At 40.2% G+C, this 27,242-nt stretch overlaps 1 long non-coding RNA gene across 1 annotated transcript; it reads right to left on the bottom strand.

Moving 5' to 3' along the window:
- On the bottom strand, window positions 1–23,178 carry LOC118499026. The gene is made up of 3 exons (XR_004901524.1): window positions 23,167–23,178; window positions 8,496–8,500; window positions 1–257 (listed from the first exon to the last, which is right to left on the bottom strand). It is a non-coding gene; the product is annotated as an uncharacterized LOC118499026 (long non-coding RNA).
- Between the last annotated feature and the right edge of the window lie 4,064 nt (window positions 23,179–27,242).

Here is a 27,242-nt window from a genome sequence, read left to right as displayed (position 1 = left end):
GACTATTTGTACAATGAAATACTACGTAGCCTGAAAATAATGAGAACTCCAGCTGCATACAGCAACATAAATGAAAAACTTACATTGACTGAAAAAGCAAGTATTTCATAAAGTTTTATTCCATTTCTAGAAAGTCCCCAAACAGCCAAAATTGTGAATGTGTGTTAGAGATTCCTTTATTAGGGAAATAATAGAAAAGTATTACACGGAAGTCATAGTTCAGAAGAAGCGGGGGAGAGGAATGCTTGTTATTTCTCCTAAACAATTTATTATTTATAGGGGTTTTTTTGTTTTGTTTTTTTAACTACAGTTGACCTGAAGTGGGAGATAACAGTCCAGGGAGGGCATAGAGATAGTAAGTAGGCAATGTTATAAACAGTTTAGGTATTTATCTAAAGTGATCTCACGACACTACCTTCTCTCAAAGTATTTTCAGCTTGGCTGTAGTGGCTCGGTTGGATGTTGGCTTGCAAAATGAAAGGTTGCTGGTTTGATTCCCAGTCTGGGCACATGCCTGGGTTGCAGGTTCAGTTCTCAGGTGGGTTGTGTACAGAAGGCAACCAATTGATGCTTCCCTCTTACGTTGATGTTTCTCTCCCTCTTTCACACCCCCTCTATCTAAAATTTAAAAATTAAAAAGGAAGTACTTTTATATCGTCCTGGGCAGAGGAAGCCAAGTGCCTGGTCACAGTGTCTAGGGTACTAGAGTGGGTATAAACATTCTGAAATTTGTCAGTCATTATTGGGTGGGATGCAGTGATCATTACAAGTAAAGTACTTGGATGTAGACTGAACACCATCCCTCACTGGGCAGACCATTCAGGAGTTTTATGCCCAACACCTTTGTACTTAAGATAGTAATCTACCTGTGCCAAACCATTTATGCCCTTTTTGTGGTGGTATGATGCCCCCTTTTTCAAATACTCACGGAAAACGGCTATTTATGCCAACAGGTCCCAAATCTTGGAATGATGTCCTCAGTTGGAGGCTGTTTCCTGAAGAAATTGGCTAAGATGGAGGTCACCAGAACCAAAGTCTAATGACAGAATGGGCCCTAGTACTGTGTTGGAAATAACTACCACTAGATGGCAGGCTGAGCCAGTGCGGTGGCAGTGAGTAGTGTCTCCTAGTGTTTGAAAGACCCTCATTGCCCATGTGTTTGTGTATTCGTTTTAGGAGCTGAGTTACCCGCTAGGTGCCAGGCACTGTTCTGGGGCCACACTAAAAAGAAAAAATCCTTCATCTTGTGATTAGTGAAGAAATTAGTTAATTTTTTCCATGAAGCAGTGGGTATATTTTCATCAGTTTGGAAGGACTCTAATCTATGAATGAGTTTTCATTGGCTTTATGAAGATAATTTTGTTGAGGATGTAGCTCAGAAATGTCACTATTTGCCTGCTTCTACGCGTGTGCTTTCCAGGGTTAGCTGCAGAAGAAGTGGTGCTGCAGTATTCAGGAAGTCTGGGGAGAGGTTTATATGAGGTGAAATTGGGACATCATACAGTCAGCCTCTCTAGTATCCGATAGGATTCATTCATTCATTCATTCAACAAATATGCTGGCCACTGATGCAGGTGCTAGGAATGCAGCACAGTGTGACAGACATCCTTCACTTGGGACTTACAGTGAGGAAATAAAACAGTCAAATATACCAGTTACCGTTAAAGTTACTAAGTGAAATAAAGGAGAGTATTTTTACATAAGTTCATCAGGGAAGGCCTTTGTAATGTACAGTGCAACAGATCTGGAGGTAGTGAAAGAGTTGATATCAAGAAGACCATTCTAGCAGAGGAAATAATTGAGTGCAAATGCCCTAAAAGGTGAGTGTAGCAGCAAAGACTGGTAGGATGAGGGAAGAGAATGGTCAGAAATGGATTTAAGAAGGAATGTGGGGGTGTGGTTACATAGGGCTTTATAGGCATTGGTAAAGATTTTAGCTTTTACTTGTGGTGTGACAGGAAAAGTGGAAGGGCATACATAAGCAGAGGAGTGATACAACCCTACATTTTATCATTGGTTGCTGTCTGAGGAACAGGTTGTTAGGGAGCAGTTGTGGAAATGGGCAGACCAATGGGGATGATTTTGCATTAGTGTAGGTAAGAAGCTATAGTGGCTTAAATTACTAAGTAGCAGTGGAGAAAACATGAGATTTTGAGTATATGTTTAAGATACAGCCAACTTCATTTGTTGGACAAGAGGTGAAATGAGAAAGAAGTGAAGGATATTTCCAAAGCTTTTGACCTAAGAAACCAAATATGTTATCTTTTACTGAGGTGAATGAAAACTACAGAGGGGTGAAAACATTTTCTGGTGGGAGTGGAAATCAAAAGTTTTGTGTCAGGTGTGGTGAGTTTGAGAAATCTACTTCCAAACTAGCCCACGTGGAAATGTGAAGTTGTTGCTTGGGTACATCTGGAATTCAGGGACCATTTTCAGTGCTGGAGAAATCATTGTGGGAGGTATCAGTGTCTAAATAGTATTTAAACCAGTGGAACCAGGTGAGATTCTTCGGAAACAGATGGTGGGTAAACAGAAAAGGTGCGCAGACCGAATGGTAGTGTAACTCCTATGCCTACAAATAGGGAAAGTAGAATGACGCAACAAAGAAGACTGAGAGGGGGCAGCCTGTTAAATGCCAGATGGGAAGGAGAAGAGGGAGGGAGGAGGAGACGAAGGGGTAAAAATGGTGTCTTGGAAGCCAAGTTTCACAAAAGGGGCATCAAGTGTGTGTCACATGTAGCTGAGGGATTCAATAAGGTGACTAAATTGGCCATTTGATTTGATGATCTGAAATTCATTGGTGACTGCGTAGTGAGGGAAAGGGGTGATTGGAATGAATTCAGAATGGAATGGGAGGGAAGGAGATAGTCTTAAAAAGAGTATTGCAAAGAGCAAGGAAGTGGGAAAGTAGCTGAAAGGGGATGTTATTAATCAATAGAAGCCTGAAGTGTTGTGCAAACCAAGTGTCCTGATTTATTCAGAATGGCCAAGCCACACTTCAAGGGCTATCTTACACACTTGCCTAGTACAAAGTTGAAGCCCCCAAGAAGTACATATTTTTACAAAATACCCTCTAATGAACTAATACTGGTCAGGGAGTAGCAGGAGTACATGAAGGTCTGGAATAGTGACCTCATTGAGGCTTCCACAGCTCTAACAATGGAGCTTCCTATTTTTCTCATAGAGTAAACTTGTGTTCTCCTATGGGACTTCGAGGGCACGCCGGACTTTTACCAGAACTAGGTATGTAACAACTTACAGACAGCCTCTGTCAGTAACAAAGCAAGCACTTAGCAAGGACATAAACAATCACTCAAAAGCTTTACATTTTGCAGTCTCACACTATGGGGAAGTTTATTTGCCTCCATATGTATAAATACCCCTTGTTATTATTTAGTCAGGATACTTTGTGATTAGCATATGGAATAGGAACATGTTCTTTTGGGGGCAATCATATAGACAATTCTAGTGACTGAATTCTTTTGTACAAGTGGAAAATGGTGACCAGTGAACTTGGCAACAGCTTAGGTGCAAAGTTCCTTCCACCTTTTCCTAAGAATCAACCAGAGCATTGGGAAGGCAGCGGGGGCAGCGGTGGGCACACCCTGTGTGTTGGTTTACTAGTGCTGCTGTAAACAAAGTACCACAAAAACAACAAATCTATTGATTCACAGTTCTGGGGCTTAGAAGTTTGAAATCTAGGTGTACGTAGGGCCGTGCTCTCTGAAAACCATAGGGTCATCCTTGCACCTTCTCAGCTTCTTGTACCTTGTTGGCAGTTTTGCAGTGGCATGACCGCAGTATCTGCCTTCACCATGATGTGGTCTTCTCCCTGTGTGTCTGACTTTTCATGGCTCTGTGTTTGTAAGGACACCAGTCATGTTGAGTTAGGGCTCACCCTACTCTGGTATGACTTTCTTAACTAATTGCATCTGCAATGTCAAGGTCACATTCTGAGCTACTAGGAGTTAGGACTTCCACCTACCTTTGAAGGAGGAGGAGAGGGGGAACACAGTTCAACTTGTACCACCATGCAAACTATTTCCAGCAAAACTGGATGTCAAAATCCACAAATGGCAAAGTACATAAATAGTATTGAAGACTTGTAAATGTACAGAGGACTGTTGGAGTAATAGGGGAGGAAAGATAGGTAGCAGCTTTTACATCCAGCATAGGGGTAAGAAAGAAAGGAAGGAAGGATATATAGTATGAAATACTTGGCATTACACTGATACAAAGATAGTAAAGGAAAAAATAAGTGAGGAAGAGCAGTAAAGCTTGTCATCGGACAAAAAGTAACCAGGAAAACATTTCATAGATGAAAATTATAATCAAATACCAGTACTAATCTTAGACCCAGACAAAAGGGGTCCCTGCTCTGGGTCCCACACTTTGGAGGGACCCACGTATCACAAGCACACAAATTTATTAACAATAAATTTGCTCTGTCACATTGGAGCTGATGCTCAGTATTAGCACAATGCAATTAATACCGGTAACTCTGAAGTTCTGTGTGAATATCCCCATTCAGCTCTCTAGGGAAATGTTTCTCCAAATTCTTTGGTTAATATCTTCAAAACAAAACTGCCAAACACCACAGCAGATTTGTGGATTGCACTGCTACTGACATTGCTTCATAGAGCAGAAAGGATTTGAGCGTTAAACCTTAGGAAACAGAAGACTAACTTGTCAATTTCTTTCAGCACAAATACGAAAGATTCCTGCATAAAAAAAAAGTACTGTTTCCCATTGATTTTCTTTTGTGTTCAAAGTGTACCAAAGTTTTTATGCCCCATATAAATTTGGTATACTCTTAATGTAATCATGTTTAAATTTGCAATCCTGTAGATCATTACTGTCAGTGGAACACAAATTATGTGAAGATATATAACAATATTATTAGTGGTTGTGCTGAAATAGAGGCCAAAAGTAAAATTCATGGAATAAGTAATTTAACTTACAGAATATGTGTACTTGCTTTATTTTATATACAAACATTGCTGGCACATCAAGAGAACACATAGACGTGCAGTAATAATTAAGTTCTCTGATATTTACTGAATTTCAATAATAGAGCTTTACACATTTTCGTTGTTTTAAAGGTGTATGAGGGGGGACCCCAAAAAACTCAGAATTTATTTATTAAAAAATTGTGTTTAAATTCAGTCTCTTTCAAAGTACTCTCCATTACTTTGCAATACGCCTATTGAACTTTTTTTCCTACTACTGAAAACAGTTTTTGAACTCATCGATTTTGGTACTTTTTGGTACTTCTGCTATTTTTTGCTTCACTTCTTCCACATCGGCAAAAACATTTCCCTTTGAGGACTTTTTTTCTCTATCTGGGGAAACAGAAAAAGCCACTTGGGGCAAGATCAGGTGAATAGAGAGGGTAGGGCACAGGGAGCATGCCACTTTTAGTAAAAAACTGCTGAACACTCAGCGCAGTGTGGGCAGGTGCACTCGTAACTCACCCATTGTGAAATGGGCAAATACGTTGAGTCTTCAAAAGGGATTCACTGAAGCTGAACACAACCTCTCACAACAACACCAGCTGGCATATTGTTAGGGATGGGTTCCTAGAACACTAACCTATTTGGGGAAGCCTGTAGTACATGGGGCCCACCCTCCAGATGATAACTGAGTTTTTTTTGGCATTTCCCCTCATTTGTCAAGGTAGAAGGGTAGAATATATTTTATTTAATAATTTTAAAGCTTAATTTATACTTTTAAATTTAGACCTGGTCAGAGCTCATATCTGTACTCTTGCCCCAGACACAGCCTGCCAAACACCTGACATAAATTATAAAACCAACAGACAATGAAGCAATTATAGTCATCCCTCCTTATTTATGGGGGATACATCCCAAGGCCCCCAGTGGATGCCTGAAACTTCAGATAGTGCCAAACCCTATATATACCATGTATCTGTGATAAAGTTTGATTTATAAATTAGGCACAGTAAGAGATTAACAACAATAGTAATAAAACAATTATAACAATATCCTGTAATAAAAATTACGGGAATGTGTTCTCTCTCAAACTCTTAGACTGTACTCGCCCTCCAGTGATGATGTGGGATTATAAAATGCCTGCATGGTGAGGTGAGGGGAGGTGAATGGCATGGGCATTGGGTGTAGTGTTAGGCATCGAACCATGATGGTGCCAGTGGTTGGAGTTTAATATTTTTATTTTATTTCAGTTTGAGTTTTCCCAGTATATTAGATATCCAGTATTATTCAATAGTACACCTAAGGCATCTTTCATTAATGAATGCTAGTTATGTAGATTAATAAATATCACAATGTCTATTATATTCACATGAAGACCCTTCTATTCACATTTCTATCTAAAGTAGTTCTTTAAGTTAATACCTAATAAAAACAAAATGTTAAATCATTGGGATAGCCCTGACCAGTGTAGCCCAGTAACCGAAGGGTTGTGGGTTTGATTCCTGGTCAGGATACATGCCTAGGTTGAGGTTCGGGTGCATGAGATCTCTGGTCCAGGCGTGTATGGGAGGCAGCCCGTCAATATTTCTCTTGCATCAATGTTTCCCCTCTCCTCTCCCTCTGTTTCTAAAAGCAATGAAAAATAAAAGTCCTTGGGTGAGGGTAAAAAAGAAATTGGGATAATCATACAAATTCATGGGAAATGGAAGAGATCCCTGACCTCCAAATGAGGCACTCCAACCCCTCAATACCTGGGTTTGAGCCTGTGAGACCCTGAGCAGAGAACCCATCTGGGCTGTGCTTTGACTTCTGACCCACAGAAACAGTGAGATAATAAATGGGTACTAGGTTAAGCCACTAAGTATGTTGTAATTTGTAATGCAGTGACAAATAACCAATACAGATCACCAACCATATTATTTATGATGCATTGTATATCTAGATTGTGCCATCAGAAACTTCTGATCTTTGACATGAAAAATAATGGCAGTTTCAGAGTTAAATGAATCCTCATGCTGATTAGTTGTTTGTGGTCATAGGTCTAAGACTCAGCCGCTAGAGAACAGCTGCCATTGCCTGACACACGGCCCTTTGCATAGGTGCTTCATGTTGGACGTTGTTGCTGGGGGGGCCGCAGCAGAGTCTCTGGCTTCTTCCACAGTCAGCCTCTAAGTCCTCTTTTAAAGGACACCTCTGATTAGGTCAGGTTTACCTAAGACAATCTCTCCTTGGAAGTGCATTTTGTCTGGTGTAAGTTCTGCTACCCCAGCTCTTCTGGTTGGTTTCCACTTCCATGGCATATCCTTTTCCGTGCTGTCGGTCTGTGTGTGCATTTTGTTCTGAGGTGAGGCTCTTGTAGGCAACGTATATATGGGTTTTGATTTCTTATCCATTCAGCTGCTCTATGTCTTTTGATTGAAGAATTTAATTCACTTACATTTAAAATGATTCTTGCTAAATACATATTTATTACCACTTCATTATATTTATGGGTTTTCTTCCTTTCTGAGGGGGTTTCCTCCCTAAAGAAGTCACTTTATAATGTTCTCCAGGTCCATTTATTCTGTCTCAAAGCATAGAATTTTCTTTTTTTACAGCCAAAACAGTCAGAAGAAGACAAATACCATATGATTTCACTCACATGTAGAATCAAATGAACAAACTGAACTAACAAGCAAAACAGAGACAGACTCATAGATGGAGGACAGATGACAGCTAGTGGGGGAGGCAGGTTAGGGGATGGTGGGATTGAGCAAAAAGGGAAAAGGATTCACGGACATAGAAACAGTGGGGTGTTTGTGGGGGTGCAGGGGACTAAATGGTAATGGAAAAAGTACAGTGAAAAATGTGATCTGGTCAAGATGGAGGCATAGGTAAACATGGCCTACCTTTTCACACAACCACATAAAAATTACAACTAAAATATAGAACAGCCATCACTCAAACTGTCAGAAACTGAGTTGAATGGAAATCTGACAACTACAGATTTAAAGAAGCCACATCCATCCAGAATGGTAGGAGGGGCAGAGACACAGAATGGGCTGGTCCCACATCCACATGTGGCGGAAGAAATTGAGGAGGGGTATATGAGGAGCAAGGACTCCCAGCTCCATACCAGGCTCCCCGTCTCAGGGTTCCAGTGCCAGGAAGGTAAGTCTCCATGACTTCTGGCTGCAAAAAACCTGTGGGAGTTGAGTGGGTGGAAGAAACTTCTGGAGTGCCAAGGAGTTCCCCTTAAAGAACGCACACATGAACTTCCTCAGACTCACTCCCTCTCAGCTCCAGCACCAAAGTAGCAGCTTGGAAGGCACCAGTGGCATACAGGGAGGAACTGAAGTGTCTGGAATCAAGGTGGGAGCTGGGGGACAGCGTTCTCCTAGACAGAAAGATAAGCAGAGGCCATTGTCCCTTTTCTCAGCCCTCCACCCATAAGCCACAGACTTGGCAAGTGGGTGCTGTATCTGAGACTTCATCAACCTGGCTAACACTGCCCTGCCCTGGAGATGCCCCAAGACTCAGTTCCACCTAACTTAATGGACCCACCCAAACTGTTAACTGATTTTTCCATAGAATGGCTGGTCTTGGCTCATGCTTCATAACATCCTAAATCAAATCAAATAAGCAATAGCTGGCTTCAGTAAGCCCTCTGCACCTGAACCTCTTGCTAAGTGGCCCCAGGCCTGGCACTAGCAGCAGCCAGCCTAGATTCACAGCTTGGCTTCACCTGGGAATCTCCAAGCCCAGCACAAGTAGCAGCCATCTCAGACTGCTTTATAACTCAGGCAGAGTGGCCATAGGAAGAACACAGGTAAAGTCTGACCTTGGCCTGCACCACCCAAGAAACTCCAAGCCTGTACACCTAGTGGACAGCTACAGACTACAGCAGAGCACCACCACCCTGTCCTTGCACAGCTAATCCTCCACGGAGGGTAGAGGTTGGTGGTTTAGTTGTCACAGGCACTCCTTGTAACTGACTGGCCTGGGTAAATCCCTCCCATTGACCTCCCAAAAGCAATCAAACCTCAACTACAAAAGAAGGGTGTACCTGGCTCATATGAAGGGCACAACTCAAGTACCCAGCTTAGGTGATAGGGGAGTCTGTGCCACTGGACCCTACAGGACACCTACAATATTAGGGCACACTACCAACACAGGGAGTCCTAGCAGCTCTACCTAATACATCAAAACAACACAAGGAGGCTGCCAAAATAGAGACAAGGGAATGTGGCCCGACTGAAAAACTCAAAATTCCATAAAAAGAGCTAAACAAAATGGAGATAAGCAATGTATCAGAGGCAGAATTCAAAACAGTTTACAAGGATGCTCAGGGAACTTACTGAGGGCCCCAACAGCATAAAAAAAGATCCAGTCAGAAACAAAGAATACACTAATTGAAATAAAGAACAATGGGAGGTGGAATCAGGAGGGAGGTGGGGATGGCTGGGGTGGGGCGGGGGAGTGGTGGCGGGGTAAATGTAGACAACTGTACTTGAACAGCAATGAAAGAATTTTTTAAAAATAAAGAACAATGTATAGGGAAACAACAGTAGAGTGGATGAAGCCATGAATCAAATCAATGATTGGGAATACAAGAAAGCAAAAGTGAAACAACCAATCAACAAGAAGAAAAAGACCAAAAAACAAGAATAGGGTAAGCAGCCTCTGGAACAATTTCAAAAGGCCCAACATTCTCATAATAGGGGTGTCAGAAGGGGAAGAGAAAGAAAAAACTGGAAATCTACTTGAAGAAATAATTAAATAAAACTTTACCTGATTTGGTGAAGGAAATAGACATGCAAGTCCAGGAAGCACAGACAGTCCCTAGCAAGATGGATGCACAGAGGCCCATTCCAAGACACATCATAATTAAAATACCAAAGATAAAAGATTAAGAGAGAATCTTAAAAGCAATAAGAGAAAAGAAATTACCTACCTATAGGAGAGTTCCCATAACACTGTCAGCTGATTTCTCAAAAGAATCTTTGCAGGCTAGAAGGGATCAGCAAGAAGTATTCAAAGTCTTGAAAAGCAGGGACCTACAGCCAAGATTGCTTTACCCAGCTAAGCTATCATTTAGAATCAAAGGACAGGTGAAGAGCTTCCCAGACAAGAAAAAACTAAAGGAGTTCATCATCATAAAACCAATGTTAAAGGGACTTTTTTGAGAAAAAGATCAAAACTAGGAGTAACTAAATGGTGATAAACACATTATCTATCAAAATTTCAATGTAAAAATCAAACTAAAGAACAGAGACACAATCATGGATATGTAGAGCATTTTGATGGTTGCCAGGTAGGAGGTGGGTGTGAGGGGATGAGTGAGGAGGTGAGGGGATTAAGAAGTGCAAATAGGACAACCAAGAACAGAACAACAATAATTTACAACAATGATTTGCAGTCATAATATCAGAACTGTCAGAGGATTTATCTAAATGGAAGTCGGACAGCCAAGAAGTTGAAGTAGACCCGTACATCCAGACTGGTAGGGGATGACGAGCCGAGCGGGTGTGGGGCTGGCGTGGGTTGCCGGCGCGCGTAGGTCGGGGGAAATTTGGCGCAAAGTCGGCGCGACAGCCATCTGGGGCGCGGGAGCGCAGTGGTGCAGCGGGGATCCCTGAATACACAAGCAGCGGCTGGGGGACTCAGTGGGGCAGCGATTGTGGACCAGGGCAGAGCTCGCAGCCCAGGATCCCAGAAAAGAGACTGAGATCCCAGGAGGACGGAACTACTGCCACTGTTTCCTCCCATCCCCACTCCCACACCCGCCCCCACATATAACGTCACAATCTAGCGACTGGGGTGCCCAGCCCCGGTGAACACCTAAGGCTCTGCCCCCCACCGTAACAAGAGCAACCAGACCGGAGAATAAATAAATAAATAAATAAATAAAATAATAGGACAGACAGGGAAAGACATAAGATATGTTTCCAGCAGAACAGATCAGTCCCCCAGGACTCATCCTTTTGAGTGACCAAGAAATAGCCAATCTATCAGATGCACAGTTCAAAACACTGGTGATCAGGAAGCTCACGGAACTGGTTGATTTTGGATGCAAATTACATGAAAAAATGCAGGTTACCATAAAAGAGATGCAGGAAGATACACGGAGGAGAGCCAATAGTGAAAGGAAGGAATCTGAGTCTCAAAACAATACAGTGGACCAGAAGGAAGACAGAATCAACCAAGCAGGAAAGCATGATGAAATAAGAATTCAAAAAATCGAAGAAAAGCTTAAGACCATCGAGGACACCTTTAAACATTCCAACATCCGAATTATAGGGGTACCAGAAGGGGAGGACCAACAAGTGGAAAAGTTATTTGAACAAATAATAAAGGAGAACTTCCCCATTCTGGTGAAGGAGATAGAATTCCAGGAAGCTCAGAGAGCCCCAAAGAAGTTGGACCCAAGAAGAAACACACCAAGGCACATCGTAATTACATTAGCCAAGGTAAAAACGAAGGAGAGAATCCTAGAAGCAGCAAGAGGTAAGGGGACAGTAACCTACAAAGGAGTTCCCATCAGACTGTCAGCTGATTTCTCCAAAGAGACCTTACAGGCAAGAAGGGGCTGGAAAGAAATATTCCAAGTCATGAAAGACAAGGACCTACATCCCAGATTGCTCTATCCAGCAAAGCTCTCATTTAGAATGGAAGAGAAGATAAAGTGCTTTTCAGATAAGGTCAAATTAAAGGAGTTCATCATCACCAAGCCCTTACTTTATGAAATGCTAAAGGGACTTATCTAAGAAAAGAAGATAAAGAAAAGACATGTATAGTGAAAGGACAGCAAACTCACAATTATTAACAACCACACCTAAAGCAAAACCAAAAGAAACTAAGTAAACAACTAGAATAGGAACAGAACCACAGAAATGGAGGGCACATGGGGGGCTAGCAGTAGCGGGGGGGAGGAGGAGGGAGGGGGAAAGGTATAGAGAATAAGTAGCATAGAATGTAGGTTGAAAATAGATAGGGGGAGGGCAAGAAGAGTACGGGAAATGTAGAAGCTAAAGAACTCATAAGTATGACACATGGACATGGACTAAAGGGGGGGAACATGGGTGGGAGAGGGGGTGCAGGGTGGAGGGGAGTGAAGGGGGAAATGGGACAACTGTAATAGCATAATCAATAAAATGTATTAAGAATAAAAAAAAAAAGAAGTGCAAATAGGCAGTTATAGAATAGCCATGGGGATGGAAAATACAGTGTAGGCCATGGAGTAGAGAAGAACTTATTCACATGACCCATAGATAAAAAAAAAAAAAAAATGGTGTAGGGATTGCCTGAGGGAGTGGGGGCTGCTGGGTGGATGTGGGCAAAGGAGGGAAGTCAGGACAACCCTAAGAGCATAATCAATGAAATGTAATTTTAAAAAATTGAAAATAAATAAACTTCAAAGACTCCAAAACATATATAAAATTAAGGGGAAAGAAAGCCCCTTTAACATTTCTTTTAATACTGGTTTGGTGGCGATGAACTCCTTTTGCTTTTTATAGTCTGGGGGAAATTTTAGTATTTTTAGACCACAGTTGACTGGAGTAACTAAAACCCTGATGAGTGAAACCACAGACAAGGGGCGACTGGTGTACTGCTGTGGTAGAAGAAGGCAATGCAAAAATGTAAAAATACAGATGGTTAGATAACAGAAGATGAACTATGAAGTGACCAACTTAGGAAAGAAATAAAAGAAAAAAGCAAAACCATTGTAGAAATGGAAATAAAACTGAAAGGAGCATCATGATATCTGAGTGGGTTTTTTTTTAAGGGTTAAGAATTAATGCTTTAAAAAAGGGTACAACAATGACTGAAATAAGCAAAAGGCAGGCAAAAAGGGTAACATTTATACCCGCAATTGAATTTTTAAGGAGAAAATCAACATAATTTCCTGAACCAAAGGCAGAAATCTATATATTGAAAAGGCCCATTCTAGGCTAAGAAATAATGATTAATACAAAGAGAGTTCTGTTTCCAGCATTGGCAGAATACATGTCTTGGGCTCACTCTTTCACTGAATACTATTTTAAAAGCTGGAGAAATTATACAGGAGTGGACAAGAGTAGGTTTATAGTTGTGAGTATGCAAAACAGTTTATTCTTGTTTTATTTACTTATTTATTGTGTTATTAATAGTCACATTTTAGTTGTATTTTTCCATTGCCATTAATCCCCCTTATACACTCCTCCACCTGCAATCTCTACACATGTTGTCCATGTCCATGAGTATTTTTCCTTATTGTTCCATCCTTCCACCCTCTAACCCCTCTCCACCCCCTAGAGTTGTCATCTGCTCTCTATCTATGATGTTGCCACTATTTTGCTTGTTGGTTCAGTTTGTTAATCAGATTCCATATGTGGATGAAATAATAGGGAACCTGTATTTCTCCAACTGGTTCATTTCACTTAACATAATGTTCTCTAGGTTCATTCATTCATTTTACCCTTCATTTACAAAGGGTAAAAAAAATTATGGCTGGATAGTATTCCATTGTGTATATCTATGTATACATATAGTTGTTTTATTCACTCATCTATAGATGGACACTTGGGCTGCTTCCATGTCTTGGCGATTGTAAATAACCCTGCAATGAACATACTGTTGCTTATGTTCTTTTGAATTAGTGTTTTGGGTTTCTTTGGAAATATTCCCAGAGGTAGAATCACTGGGTCATAAGACAGTTCAATTTTTAATTTTTTTTAGGAAACTCCATAATTAATGCTTTCTTCAGTGCCTGCAACAATCTGCATTTCCACCAACAGTACAAAAGTGTTCCCTCTTTTCCACATCCTCACGAGCACTTGTTTATTGATTTATAGGTGATGGCCATCCTGACAAGTGTGAGGCGATATCTCATTGTGGTTTTAATTTGCATTTCTCTGATGATTAGTGATGCTGAGCATCTTTTCATAGATCTATTGGCTATCTGTATGTCCTGTTTGGAGAAGTATCTGTTCAGGTCCTTTGCCCATTTTTAATTAACTTATTTGTTTTTGTTTTTTGGGTGTTTTTTGGTGTTGAGTTTTATAAGTTCTGTATAAATTTTGAATATTAACACCTTATCAGATATATCAGCAAATATATTCTCCCATTCAGGAGGTTGCCTTTTTATTTTGTTGATGGTTTCCTTTGCTGTGCAAAAACTTTCTAATTTGATATAATCCTATGTGTTTATTTTTCTTTTTGCTCCCCTTGCCTGAGGATATATATCAGAAAAAAAATATTGCTATGGGTAATGTCCAAGATTTTACTGCTTATGCTTTCTTCTAGAATTTTTATGGTTTGAGTCTAACATTTAAGTCTTTAATAAATTTTGCATTTATTGTTGTATGGTGTCTAATTTCATTTTTCTGCATGTACCCAACACCATTTATTGAATAAGCTATCCTTAGCTCATTGTATGTGCTTGCTTCCTTTGTCAAATATTAATTGACTTTAAAGGTATGGGTTTGTTTCTGGGCTCTCTATACTATTCAATTGATTGATGTGACTGTTTTTTATGCCAGTACCATGCCGTTTTGATGACTATGGCCTTAAAGTATAGTTTGATATTAGGTATTATGGTCTTCTTTTTGAAGATCGCTGTTGCTCTTTGGGGCCTTTTGTGGATCCATGGAAATTTTGGAAATATTTGTTCTAGTTCTGTGAAATACATCATTGGTATCTTGATAATAGTTGCACTGAATCTATAGATTGCTATCGGTAGTCCGGACATTTTAATAATGTTAATTGTTCCTGTCTGTGAATATGGTATGTGTTTCCACTTATTTCTATCTCCTTTAATTTCTTTCTCCAGTGTCTTACAATTTTCCAAGTACAGGTCTTTTACATCCATGGTTAGGTTTATTCCTAGGTATTTTATTCTTTTTGAAGCAATTGTGAATGGGATTGTTTTCTTAATTTCCCTTTCAAATAGTTCATTATTGGCATATAAAAATGCAGCTGATTTCTGGATATTAATTTTGTATCTTGCTACTTTACTGAATTCACTTATCAGTTCTAGTAGTTTCTTGGTAGAATCTTTGGGGTTCTCTATGGACAGTGCCATGTCATCTACAAATAAAGATAGTTTTACTTCTTCCTTTCCAATTTTAGTGCCTTTTATTTCTTCTTCTTGTCTGATTGCTATACTAGGACTCCCAGTACTATGTTGGGTAGGAAAGGTGAAAGTGGAATTCCCTATTCCCAATCTTAAAGGGAATGCTTGTAGTTTTTGCCCATTGAGTATGATGCTGGCAGTGTGTTTGTTACATATGGCTTTTATAATGTTGATGTATGTTCCCTCTATTCCCACTTTTCTGGTAGTATTTTATTGTAAAGGATGCTGGATTTTATCAAATACTTTTTCTGCATCTATTGATATGATCATGTAGTTTTTATCCGTCATTTTGTTTATGTGGTGAGTCACATTTATTGATCTGTGCATGTTATATCAACCTTGCCTTCCCAGAATAAATCCCACTTGATCATTGGGTATCATTTTTTTTATGTAATGCTGTATTCCCTCCATTTCATTTCATTCTTCTTCTAGAGAATTCTCTTGTTCTTTCATTTGGGGCCTGTTTATTTGTCGTCCCATTTGGGCTGTATCTTAGTGTTTGTCTCTATGTATTAAGTAGATCCACAAAGAATCTGGTGCAGACCATGTCGTGTGATTTGCCCTGGGCAACCTGTTTGGAGGTATCAGCAATCCACAGCTTGTGGCTCCCTCTGCTGGGCCTTGGTGTATGCAGAAAGAACCAAAGATGCACACCAAAGCCAGCTTTTACCAGGACCAGGACCAGGGGAAGGTCAGCTGAAATCTCAGAGACACAACTTTGCTCTCAGGCTTCATCACGAAATAGCCTCCAGCTGTATTCAGCAACCCGGCTTAAGCTCCACAGGTAGGATAGAGGGTTTCCTGCAGGTGAAGCTATTGCTTCCTTCCAGGCTTATACCATTTGGAGGAGAATGCTCTGCCTGAGCAAGATGGCTTCTGCAGTATGGGGACTGATTCATCACAGGGATCCTGGTGGCTGACACTTCAGCTCTCTCCCCAGAGCCACCAACTCGTCTCTCCTCACGTGTCTCTAGTCTGCTCTGCCCTCCCTGTGCTGGAGCTCAGGGTAAGTGGCTGCAAACGAAATTTTGTGTGTTGACCCTTTAAGAGGCACTCTGTGTCTGCAGCCATATCTCCCTGGTGGACAGAAACCCTGCTGTTTTTCACAGTTGGGTGTTACTTGGGTTCCTTTCCCTGTTCTGGTGCTCTAGGCTGGTGAGCTGATCTTGGGATTTAGACTCCACACACCTCAGGGGGAACCACCCTCCCTGACCCAGCTGCTGAAATATTCCTCTGTCACTTCAGCTGCTGCTCGTGGGAGCCCAGCCAGCCATCTCTTGCCTCCTTCACAGTCCCTGCCAGTGTCATTGTGGCGGTGTGTTTTCTCCCATAAGTCCTTGGTTGTAAGGCTTCTCTGCAGCTAGTGTTCAGTTGGTTGTTCAGAATGATTTTTCTGTAATTTAGTTGTAATTCCAGTTTGGTCCTGGGAGTAGGTTAGTGTAGCTTCCACCTACTCTGCTGCCATTTGTAGAGTCCTATTGTATCATTATTAACTTCCTTTTGCCCACCCCTGTATATCTGTTTGAAAGTATCAGGAAGAAAGCAATGCATAAGGAAATATGGTGTTAAAACCTAGGAAAGGGGTTGTGAGTTTGGCATTTAAGACCACCTCTCATGTCAATTCTGAAAGTAGAGGCCCAGAGGTCTAGAAGCTAACACAATTTTTAACAGATGCAGGGAGCTGAAGGGACAAAAATTAGAGTGGAGAGCTGCAAGGGAAAAGTATACACATCAAGTTATAATTTGGAATGCATGTGGGCTCACCCAGCATCAAATTATCTCATTCCCTGTTTGGATTAAAGAGACTACAAGTGACAGTAGTCTGTCTACCTGCCTGTCAGAAGAAAAAGGAAGTTATCTAGAGGAAGAAAAACATCATCCAGAACTTTAAACTATCTACAGTTTATCAAGTGCAATTCCAACATCCACTCCAAAATAATCTGACTTACCACAAGACAAGATATGGATGAAAGCCAAGAGAAATAACAGACCATGGAAAAAGGTGTGTCAGGGATCTAATGATCTAAGTCAGGGGTCAGCGACATGTGGCTCATAGGCCAAATCCAGCCTTCTACCTGTTTTTGTAAATAAAGGTGTATTGGGACACAGCCACACTCACTCTCATGTGTATGCCTGTGGCTGCTTTCATACTACTAACAGCATAGTAACAATGTACACTAAATAAGGTATTATTTATTAGAATCATATAAAGCCCCTTCTATCCATACTTCTTTCTACAGCACTTCTTTAAGTTAATACCTAATGAAAAAAATAAAATATTAAAAATTACTAGGATAGTGATCATATACAAATTCATGGGAGATGGAAGAGAACCCTGAGCAATAAAGCCTAAAATATTTACTATCTGGCCCTTTACAGGAAAAGTTTATTATTCCCTTAATCTAAGCAGCTATTAATACCTCAATAAGATACAATAAGAAACAATAACAATTTTTTAAAAAATAGAAGAAAGACAATTATAGAGATAAATACAGAAATTAGTGAAATAGTAAACATAATCAACATAGCCAACAATTGGTACTTGGAAAAGATGATAAAGTAGATAAACCCTAATGAGACTGATAGAGAGATAGAGACTGAGAAGACACTACTAACCAGTATCAGGAATTGAAGGAGGAAATTAACATAGTTCTGCTTAGTTTAAAAAATAAGGACATTTAACAACCAAATGATGCTAATAATCTTGAAAATGTATATTAATTGGAAACATTCCTAGGGCAAAAACCAACTTACTAAAACTGACAGGAGAAAAGTGAGTAGTCCTTTGTCTATTTAAGAAATTGAATTTCATACTTCCCACAAAGGAAACAACAGGTGAATTCTTTCACATGATCAAGGAAGAAGTGACACCAATTACACAAAACTTTTCAGAGAATAAAAGAGGTTGATCCGGCCTCACCTGAGCAGGGTGAAGAGGGAGTCCATGCAGGTTGCTGGCTCGGTGTGTGGTGTCAGAGCCCAAGCAAGGGAATGAGGCTGCCCACACGGGGGCAGCCTTACGTTGGCTACCAGAGCCCATATGGAATGAGCAAGGTGCCTGTGGAAGCTGTGTGTGTGCCTGTGCATGTGTGTGTTGGGGAGGGGGCAGGGTGAGAATCCCAAGTGTTCATATGGAGGAATAGCCTTGTAGAGTGTTATTTTCCAAGGTGAATGAGGAGGGGTCCATGATGGCTGCATCCTGGCACAGGGGTCAGAGCCTGAGAAAGGTGAGGAAAGTCAAGTAATTGTGGGTTGTCACAGCCTGTAGGGTGAGGGGGCCTCCATGTATGGGAGTCACCCAGCATGGGAGTCAGAGGCGATAAGTGGGTGTGAGGAGGGCATTCATGCAGGGGGGAGGCCTGGTGTGGGTGGCGGAGCCCAAGCAGGAGAGGAGGTATCTGTGTGGGTAAGCGGGTAGCAGTGGAGATGGGAGATTTGTTACACATGGGGAACTGATTAAACGAGGAAAAGGAAAATAAAAGATAGATTTCACATCATCTGAGTAGAGAGTTAATACAGGAAGGGTGAAAACTAGACTGAAACTTGTGGTTTTGGATTGGAGTTTTACGTACATAAATATATTTCCTATCTGTCCACTGAGAGAGCCTAGGAACAGTGACACTTTAATATCAATAGGGACACCTGGCATCTGGATCTTGGCTTGTAAATGTCCTATTCACTAAAACTAATCAGCACTCCTTAGAGAAATGGCTGATTTTGAGACCATCACAGGCAAAGCGAAAGAACAGAACATCTTGTACCAGGAAGCAGGGAGGTTGTCAAAGAATGGTGAAGACGTATCAAAATGACCCAGAAGCCAGCTAGAATGAGTGCTGTTCCCTTGGCCAGCTTGGGGACAATTTGGGCAACAACAACAAAAAAAGCGACAGTACAGACAGAAACCACTGAAACAGATTAGAGAGTTCAGAAATGAACCCCCATGTATGTGGTCAAATGATCTTTGACAAGGGTGCCTAGTCCACAATGGAGAAAGGACAGTCTCTTCAAAAAATGGTGTTGGGAAAACTGACTATCCACATGCAAGAGAATGAACCTGGACCCTTATCTTATACAATATACAAAATTTAACTCCAAATGGATGAAAGACCTAAATATAAGACCTAAAATGATAAAACTCTTAGATGAAAACATAGAGAAAAAGTTGATGACATTGGATTTGACAGTGATTTGGATATGATACCAGAAGCACAGGCTACAAAACCAATAATAGATTAATGGGACCACAATGAACCTATAAACTTGTGCACATTAAAGGAAACAACAGAATAAAAAGACAACCGTGGAACAGGAAAATATTATAAATCATACATCTGATAAAGCATTAATATCCAGATATTTAAAGAACTCTAACATCTTAATAACAAAAAAAGCAATTAACCTGATCAAAAAATGAGCAAAGGTCCTGAATACATATTTCTCTAAAGAAAGACACACAAATGTCCAACAAGAATATGAAAAGATGCTCAACATAACTAATCACTAGAGAAATGCAAATCAAAGCAAAAATAGGGTATCACTTCATACCCATTAGAATGGCCACTATAAAATTTTAATTTAAAAACAATCGTTGATGTAGAGAAATTGGAACCCTTGTGCACTGCTGATGGGAATGTACAGTGATGCAGCCACTATGGAAATCAGCAAAAAAACTTCCTTTAAAAACTGAAAATAGGACCCTGGCTGCTGTGGCTAAGTGGATTGGACGCTGGCCTGGGAACCAAAGGGTTGCTGGTTCGATTCCCAGTCAGGGCACATGCCTGGGTTGTGGGCCAGGTCTCCAGTAGGGGGCTCATGAGAGGCAACCACCCATTGATGTTTCTCTTCCTTTCATCCTCCCTGTCCCTCTCTCTAAAAATAAGCAAATAAAATATAAAAAAATAAAAACTAGAAATAGGATTACCACATGATCCAACAATCCTGTTTCAAGTATATATCTACAATAAGTGAAGGCAAGATTTTTAAGAAATATTTAAACACCCATGTTCATTACAGCATTATTCACAAAATCCAAGATGTGGAAGCAACCAAAATGTCCATCAACAGATGAATAAAGAAAGCATGATATAGACATACATGGAATATTATTCCATCTAAAGAAAGGAAATCCTGTTATAGGCTACAGAACATTGAGGACATTATGCTGAGTGAAATAAGTGTGATCACAAAGGACAAATACCGTCTGATTCCATGTATATGAGGTATGTAGAGTAGTTCCCAGTCAAAATCATGATTCCGAATTTCCAGTCAAAATCATGGAAACAGAAAGTAAAATGGTGGTTGTCAGGGGCTGAGGGGAGAGAGAAAAGGAGAACTGGTTTTTGATGGGTATGGAATTTCAGTTTTTTATTTTTACAATGTGAAAAACTTCTAGAGATCTGTTACAGAACAATGTGGATATAGTTAAGTCTACTGAACCATATACTTAAAAATGGTTAAAGGGTTAACTTTTATGCTAGTATTTTTTTACCACAGTTTTTAAAACTTCAAAAAACAAGCAAAAAAGGGTCCTGGCTGGGTAGCTCAGTTGGTTAGAGCGTTGTCCCCATACTCCAAGGTTGAGTGGTATAACAAATCGATGTTTTTCTCTCTCTCGCCCCCTTTCTCTGTCTCTCTCAAATAAAATTTTTAAAAAGTGGTGTTAAAAGATTTTAGCACACTGTAAAAATACAAATCATGAGCCTATATAGGTTTAAAAAATCAAAGGTGAGGGTAAATTGATAAGGAATGGGATATTTGCATCATTCCAAATGTCTTCCTGCAAAGTACTTGCTAATTATTGAGTAGAAAACATTAATTTTGCAGTGGAGATAGCTTGTAGACACCACCTTAATCAAGTGATCAAATATCAAGACCATCAGTAACAGGACAACGGGAACCATGGTTGGATGCACTGAGAAGGACATAGCCTTATGTCTGTAGTGTTCCTGCCAAAGATAACAGAACCTGAATCTAGTCTACAAATTGCGCCCCCATGACTACATCCCAGCCAGCCTTTCTTCCAAATTATCCTCCACATATTACAAGCTCTGTATATAGTTTACCTGGCATATAGTAAACCAACACAATAGTTTTTGAGTGAATGTAACTGCCTCTTCCATGGTTACAGCAATCAGTGAAAATTATGGAGTTTCTCCCTAGAAAAAAATTACATGCCCACAGTTTCAAAGTGGTTCATGGAACTCCTGATACTCATACATAATTAAGAACAACAAAATTGAAACTCTTTAGCCTGACCCTTCGTCATCTCACCCTCCTACATGTCCAGTATCTTTTCTGGCTATGCACCCTTTGCACCCTATATTCTCTCCATGGAAACTGCTTGCTTTTCACTAAATGAGTTAAACTGTTTAAACTCATCATGTCTTGCCCTGATCAGTGTGGCTCAGTTGGTTGAGCATCGTCCTGCAAAGTGAAAGTTCGCCAGTTCAATTCCTGGTCAGGGCACATGCCTGGGTTGCAGACCAGGTCTCTGGTTTGGGGTGTGTGAGAGGGAATGGATCGACACTTCTCTCTCACATCCACGTTTCTCTCCTTTTTATCCCTCCCTTCCCATCTCTCTAAAAATAAATAAAATACTTAAAGAAAATAAAGTTATTGTGTCTTTACATTGTGCTGCTTCCATTGACACTCCAGTGCCATGATATTAAAACTTCAGTTTTGGTTACCAAACATTTAATACGATGGTTATCTCTGATCTGTGCCACTTTGGGGATGGGAGCAGTGAAGGATGGTGTGAGGGCCAATACTGTTGTGAGGCTCAGAAATGGAATTAAAATAGCTTTTTTGTATATTACTTATAAATGATAGAAAGTAATGAAATGGAATAATTTTTGAAAGTGTAGGTAAAGTCTTCTATTTTGACTATGCATTGATGAGAACCTCATCCTCTGCTTCGAATTTTATCCCACAGACAACTGGAAAAATTTCCCCAAATGGTCTTGTGACTCTACACACTTCAAACCTTGTTCCTTTTCCCATACCCATATATTTATGGTACTGAGTGTGGTAGGATGTGTTCATTGTGCAATTGTGCAATACATTTGCACAAATACAGTTGCACAATGAACAAAACCATTCCTCCCCCTTCTTACTACAAAGCCAGATAAGTTGGCACAGTGGATAATAAGAGTATTTCTGGAATTCATTTCTAACACCAGGTCTACTAGCAATAATTTAACTGTGCCATCTGCGGGAGGAACTCCATCCTGCAGAATTCCTCCTGTCCACTGTGGATGAGAAATAAATCATCCTGGCCACAATCTTGTTGTTCTGGAGGGAAAGGGGGTGGCGATTCCCTCTAGTGGGGAACTCCCCGAGCCCTTCTCCCAAATGGCTTTTTTTGGGAATGGTATGTGTAGGTGTATACAGCATACGTGGATAGCTCATCAATCAATGTCGAAAGGTTACAGTCATACAAAAACAGGTATTATCTATAGACAACAATTGAAAGAACACAGAGATCTGTCATAGGTCAGGGTCTATGAGACATGCTGACACCAGAGGGTGTTTAAGATGTGTTTCATGAGATGAATTTACTCCTTATGCCTTGAACTTAAAAATCTGGTTTATGTCACCAGGGCTATACAAAATAAAGAACAGCAAGCTTCAAAGGATACAATGTACATTTCAGGCCTGATTCCCACGGGAACCCTCAATGTTAGAGTCGGGTCATGTCTGCCACCTGCATTACCTGGTTTTCCAGGGAGACTTACTAGCCCCTTTCAGAGCCTGCTTTCACGGGACTTCAATCTCCGAAACCACACAGAGTGGTCCCCGACAGCCATCCACATAATCCAAAGTGGAAGTTTCTCTTGAGTCTACTTTACTTTAACAATATTCCCACAAATGTTTACAGCCAAGTTCCCTTTCTCCTTCCCCTGCACATTGCACAAAAAGAGAAGTGAATGGAGGGGAATTTGAAGTGGAAAGAACCAGCAAGATTAGCTGTTAGAAATTAATATCTCATTTTGCAAATTTTACAAAACCATATGAGCATGTCAACCTTATCAGGGCCCCTCCTGAGGCTTTATGAAGGACCCATGCAAGTGAGGGGCCGGAAAGCCATTAGCTATGTGGTTAATCTACCTGTTAAAACTTCACAGAGTATAAAATTTAAGAGGTACAAAAGGATAATACAATGTAAAGATTCTTCCAAACATGTCCCTCGGCCACCAATGCACTTCCTTGAAGGCAGTAAGTATGTTCAGTTCCCTGTGTCCTCCCTGACACATTTTGCATGGATAAGCATTTTGTGCTGAAATAGTTGGTTGACTCTCCCCCGTCTTTTTTTTACACAAATATTAGCCTGCTATATACAATGCCCTTGCTTTTGTTTGCCCTTGCTTTTTTTGACACCTTTTTTGAGATGTAGGTCACATAGTGTACAATTCATCCATTTAAAGTAGGCAATTCAATGGTTTTTAGTATATTCACAGATATATTTATTTGTTATCAATGTCAATTTTAGAACATTTTTATCTCCTCAAAATAAACCAGATACCCTTTAACTACCACCCACTTAGCCTCTAACTGCTTTTCTGGCCCAGCCCTAGGCAGATACTAATCTACTTTCAGTCTTTACATATTTCCTTAGTCCAAACGTTTTATGTAAATGTAATCATATAATATGTGGTCCTTTGTAACTGATGTCTCTCACTTGGCATAATATTTTCTTTTTTTAAGTATTTTTTGATTGATTATGCTATTACAGTTTTCCCAATTCTTTCCCCCTTTATCCCCTCTCTGCTCTGTTCCCCAACCCTCCAGCATTCCCCCATCCTTAGTTCATGTCGATGGGTTGTACATGTAAGTTCTTTGAGTCCTCTGTTTCCTATACTACTTTTTATCGCTCCCCATCTATTTTATGCCTACCAATTATGCTTCTTCTTCTCGGTACCTTTCCCCCTCATTCTTCCCTTCCCCTCCCCACTGAAATCCCTCCATGTGATCTCCATTTCTGTGATTCTGTTCCAGTTCTACTTGATGGCTTAGTTTTGGTTTTTGTTGTTTTTCTTTTCTTTAGGTTCATTTGTTGATAGTTGTGAGTTTGTTGTCATTTTACTGTTCGTAGTTTGAGCTTCTTTTTCTTAGATAAATTCCTTTAACATTTCATATAGTAAGGGCTTGGTGATGGTGAACTCCTTTAACATGACCTTATCTGGGAAGCACTTTATCTGCCCTTCCATTCTAAATAATAGCTTTGCTAGTAATCTTGGATGTAGGTCCTTGCCTTTCATGACTTGGAATGCTTCTTTCCAGCCCCTTCTTGCCTGCAAGGTTTCTTTTGAGAAATCAGCTAATAGCCTTATGGGCACTCCTTTGTAGGTAACTCTTTCCTTTCCTCTTGCTGCTTTTAAGATTTTCTATCTTTAACCTTGGATAACTTAATGATGATGTGCCTTGGTATGTTCCTCTTCAGGTCCAACTTCTTTGGGACTCTCTGGGCTTCCTGGACTTCCTAGAAGTCTATTTCCTTCACCAGATTGGGGAAGTTTTCCTTCATTATTTGTTCAAATAAGTTTCCAGTTTCTTGCTCTTGTTCTTCTCCTTCTGACACCCCTATAATTCAGATATTGGAACATTTAAAGTTGTCCCAGAAGTTTGTAAGACTCTTCACTTTTTTTAATTCTTGTTTCTTCATTTCCGTTCCAGTTGGATGTTTATTTTTTCCTTTTGTTCCATATCATTGCTTTGAGTCCTGGCTTTCTTCCTGTCACTGTTGGTTCCTTGAATATTTTGCTTTATTTCACTTTGGGTATCTTTCATTTGTTTTTTCATTTTCTACCAAGCTCAATCAGACCTGTGAGCATTCTGATTACCAAGGACTTTAAATTCTCCATCAGATAGGTTGGCTGTCTCCTCCTCACTTAGTTCTCTTTCTGAGGTTTTGCTCTGTTCTTTTATTTGGGCCGTATTTCTTTGTCTTGGCACACCTGTGGTCTGGTTGTTCTGGCTGACTTTTTCTTTAGTTTCTTGGTTGTCAGAGTTCCATGCAGTTTGATTTTCTGGTGCTTCTGGTGGTTTATTGATTTTAGATTGGTTGTTATCCTCCTTTTGGTTGTACAAGGAAGCAAAGGGATTCTACCTACACCTCCATCTGGCCAGAACTCTCTGTTTCTATGTATTAGGTAGAGCTGCTATGACACTGTGTCTTGGTAGTATGGCCTAATATAGTAGGTATCCTGTAGGGTCCAGTGGCATAAACTCCCCTATCACCTAAGTGGGTACTTGAAGTGCACCCTTCATATGAGCTGAGTATACCCTCCTTTTGTAGTTGAGGCTTGATTGCTGTTGGCAGATCAGTGGGGGGAATTTACACAGGCCACTCAGCTGCAAGGACTGGCTGTGACCACTGACACCCAATTTCTGCCCTCTGTGGAGGATCAACGGTGCCAGGGCAGGTTGGTGGTGGTCTGTTGTGGTCCAATTATCTATTTTCTCTCTTATGAATTATGGTTTTAGTGTCAAGTCTAAGAACTCTTTACTTAGTTATAGGTCTCACAGATTATCTCCTGTTTTCTTCTTCAAGTTTTATAGTTTCACTTTTAAGTTCATGATCTACTTTTTATATTTTTTACATGAAGTGTGAGGTTTAAGTTGTTCATTTTTTGGGTTTATTTTGTTTTGATTTGGTTTTTTTGCAAATGGATGTCCAATTATCCCATCACCATTTTTGCATTGGTGATCCCTCTTCTATTGAATTGCTTTTTCATTTATGTAAAAAATTTCTGGGCATATTTATGTGGAGCTATTTCTGGGCTCTCTATTGCATTCCATTGATCTCTGCGTCTTTTCTCTCCTTTGGTATTAGTATTAGTCACCGTCATCAATTTTAATATTGGCCTTTCCAACTAGTATCATTTTGCTGTTTATTTTTTTCTCAAAAATTTCTAAAATTAACTAATAATTAGTTGTGATGAAGTTAACAAATTTTCTAATTTATCTCATTTTTATCCTAGTAGAAGATTGAGTCAACTATGATAAAAAAATCTTCCCATCTTATGTTGTCTATGTGGATTTGTGGTTCATTCAAACAGTCAAGGGAGTCTTATATGAAAATGCTTTGGCATGTGATATTTTAAAAGTCTGGAATTTTCTTGAGTCTATTATATTGACAGAACCATGAAATCATACACATACATGCTTAAAATAGTCTTTAGCACACTGTAAATTCAATCTATACCAACTTAATTGTTCTGGTTACTTTATAATAACTCATTTTTATTATTTAGAGAGGAGAGCAAACTGGGGAGGGGAAGAAGAGAAGCTATCATTTCTTGACTATTAAAAATTTGCCATAATCTTTAGTATATGGTTTCAGTGAAGCTACAAAGTAAAAATTAGTGCTCTCATTGTATAGAGGAGGGAGAGCTGAACTTCATGGAGAATGAATAACTGGCCAGGATCATAAATATTAGTGTAGTTTCTTTCTCTCTTTTAATTTCTTTCTTCCTTCTTTCCCTCCTTCCTTCCCTCCTCCTCCTTCCCCTCCCCCTTCTCTTCCTTCTTCTCTTTTCTCCTCCTCCTTCTCCCTCTTCTTTTTCTTCTTCTTTCTCTTCCTATCCTTCTCCTCATTTCCTCCTTTCTTCTCCTCCTCCTCCTTCTTTGAGAGGTTATTTAGGCAAATAAATATGAGGCACCTAGAGCCAAATTTATATCATTTCCAGGAACTGTGGATTCTGATGGTGCTAATTCAACCATGGATAATGTTTTCTTGGTAGAATGAGGTTGTAAAGGAAAATATTTATCCTCTACTTAGTGTCCTTCCTGCTTTGTCACTCAGAAGTGCTTTCCCAGTTAAGGCTTATTTTCTATAAGCCCCACTTCCTTTGAAGTTCAAAGAATCCAAGGATTCTCAGTTCAGAGAACCTGTCCTATTTGCTATCACTTCATCCTGAATCTCAATAGCCCAGATAACTCAAGACAATGACCTGTTTATCATAGCCATTGGCGCTGTTGCTAAGCCTCAGTCCTTCTTGAGAACAGGCCAATAGACTGTCCTTTTCACCAACCCAGAGACAGCTGCTCAAGCAGGTCGGGGACCCAGTCAGGGAGAATAGATTTTCTGTTTGTCTTCTCTGTGACCAGAATGCTGATGTAGGGTGATTCATGACTGACCTCCCATGAGGCTTCAGACTGAGACTTCCTGTCCTCCAAACCCCAGACCAGGCAAGTCT

The sequence above is a fragment of the Phyllostomus discolor genome, chromosome 2 (assembly GCF_004126475.2).
Source record: "Phyllostomus discolor isolate MPI-MPIP mPhyDis1 chromosome 2, mPhyDis1.pri.v3, whole genome shotgun sequence".
NCBI lineage: Eukaryota > Metazoa > Chordata > Mammalia > Chiroptera > Phyllostomidae > Phyllostomus > Phyllostomus discolor.
Note: the sequence above shows the minus strand (reverse complement) of the source record. Positions and strands in the feature narration are given on the sequence as shown.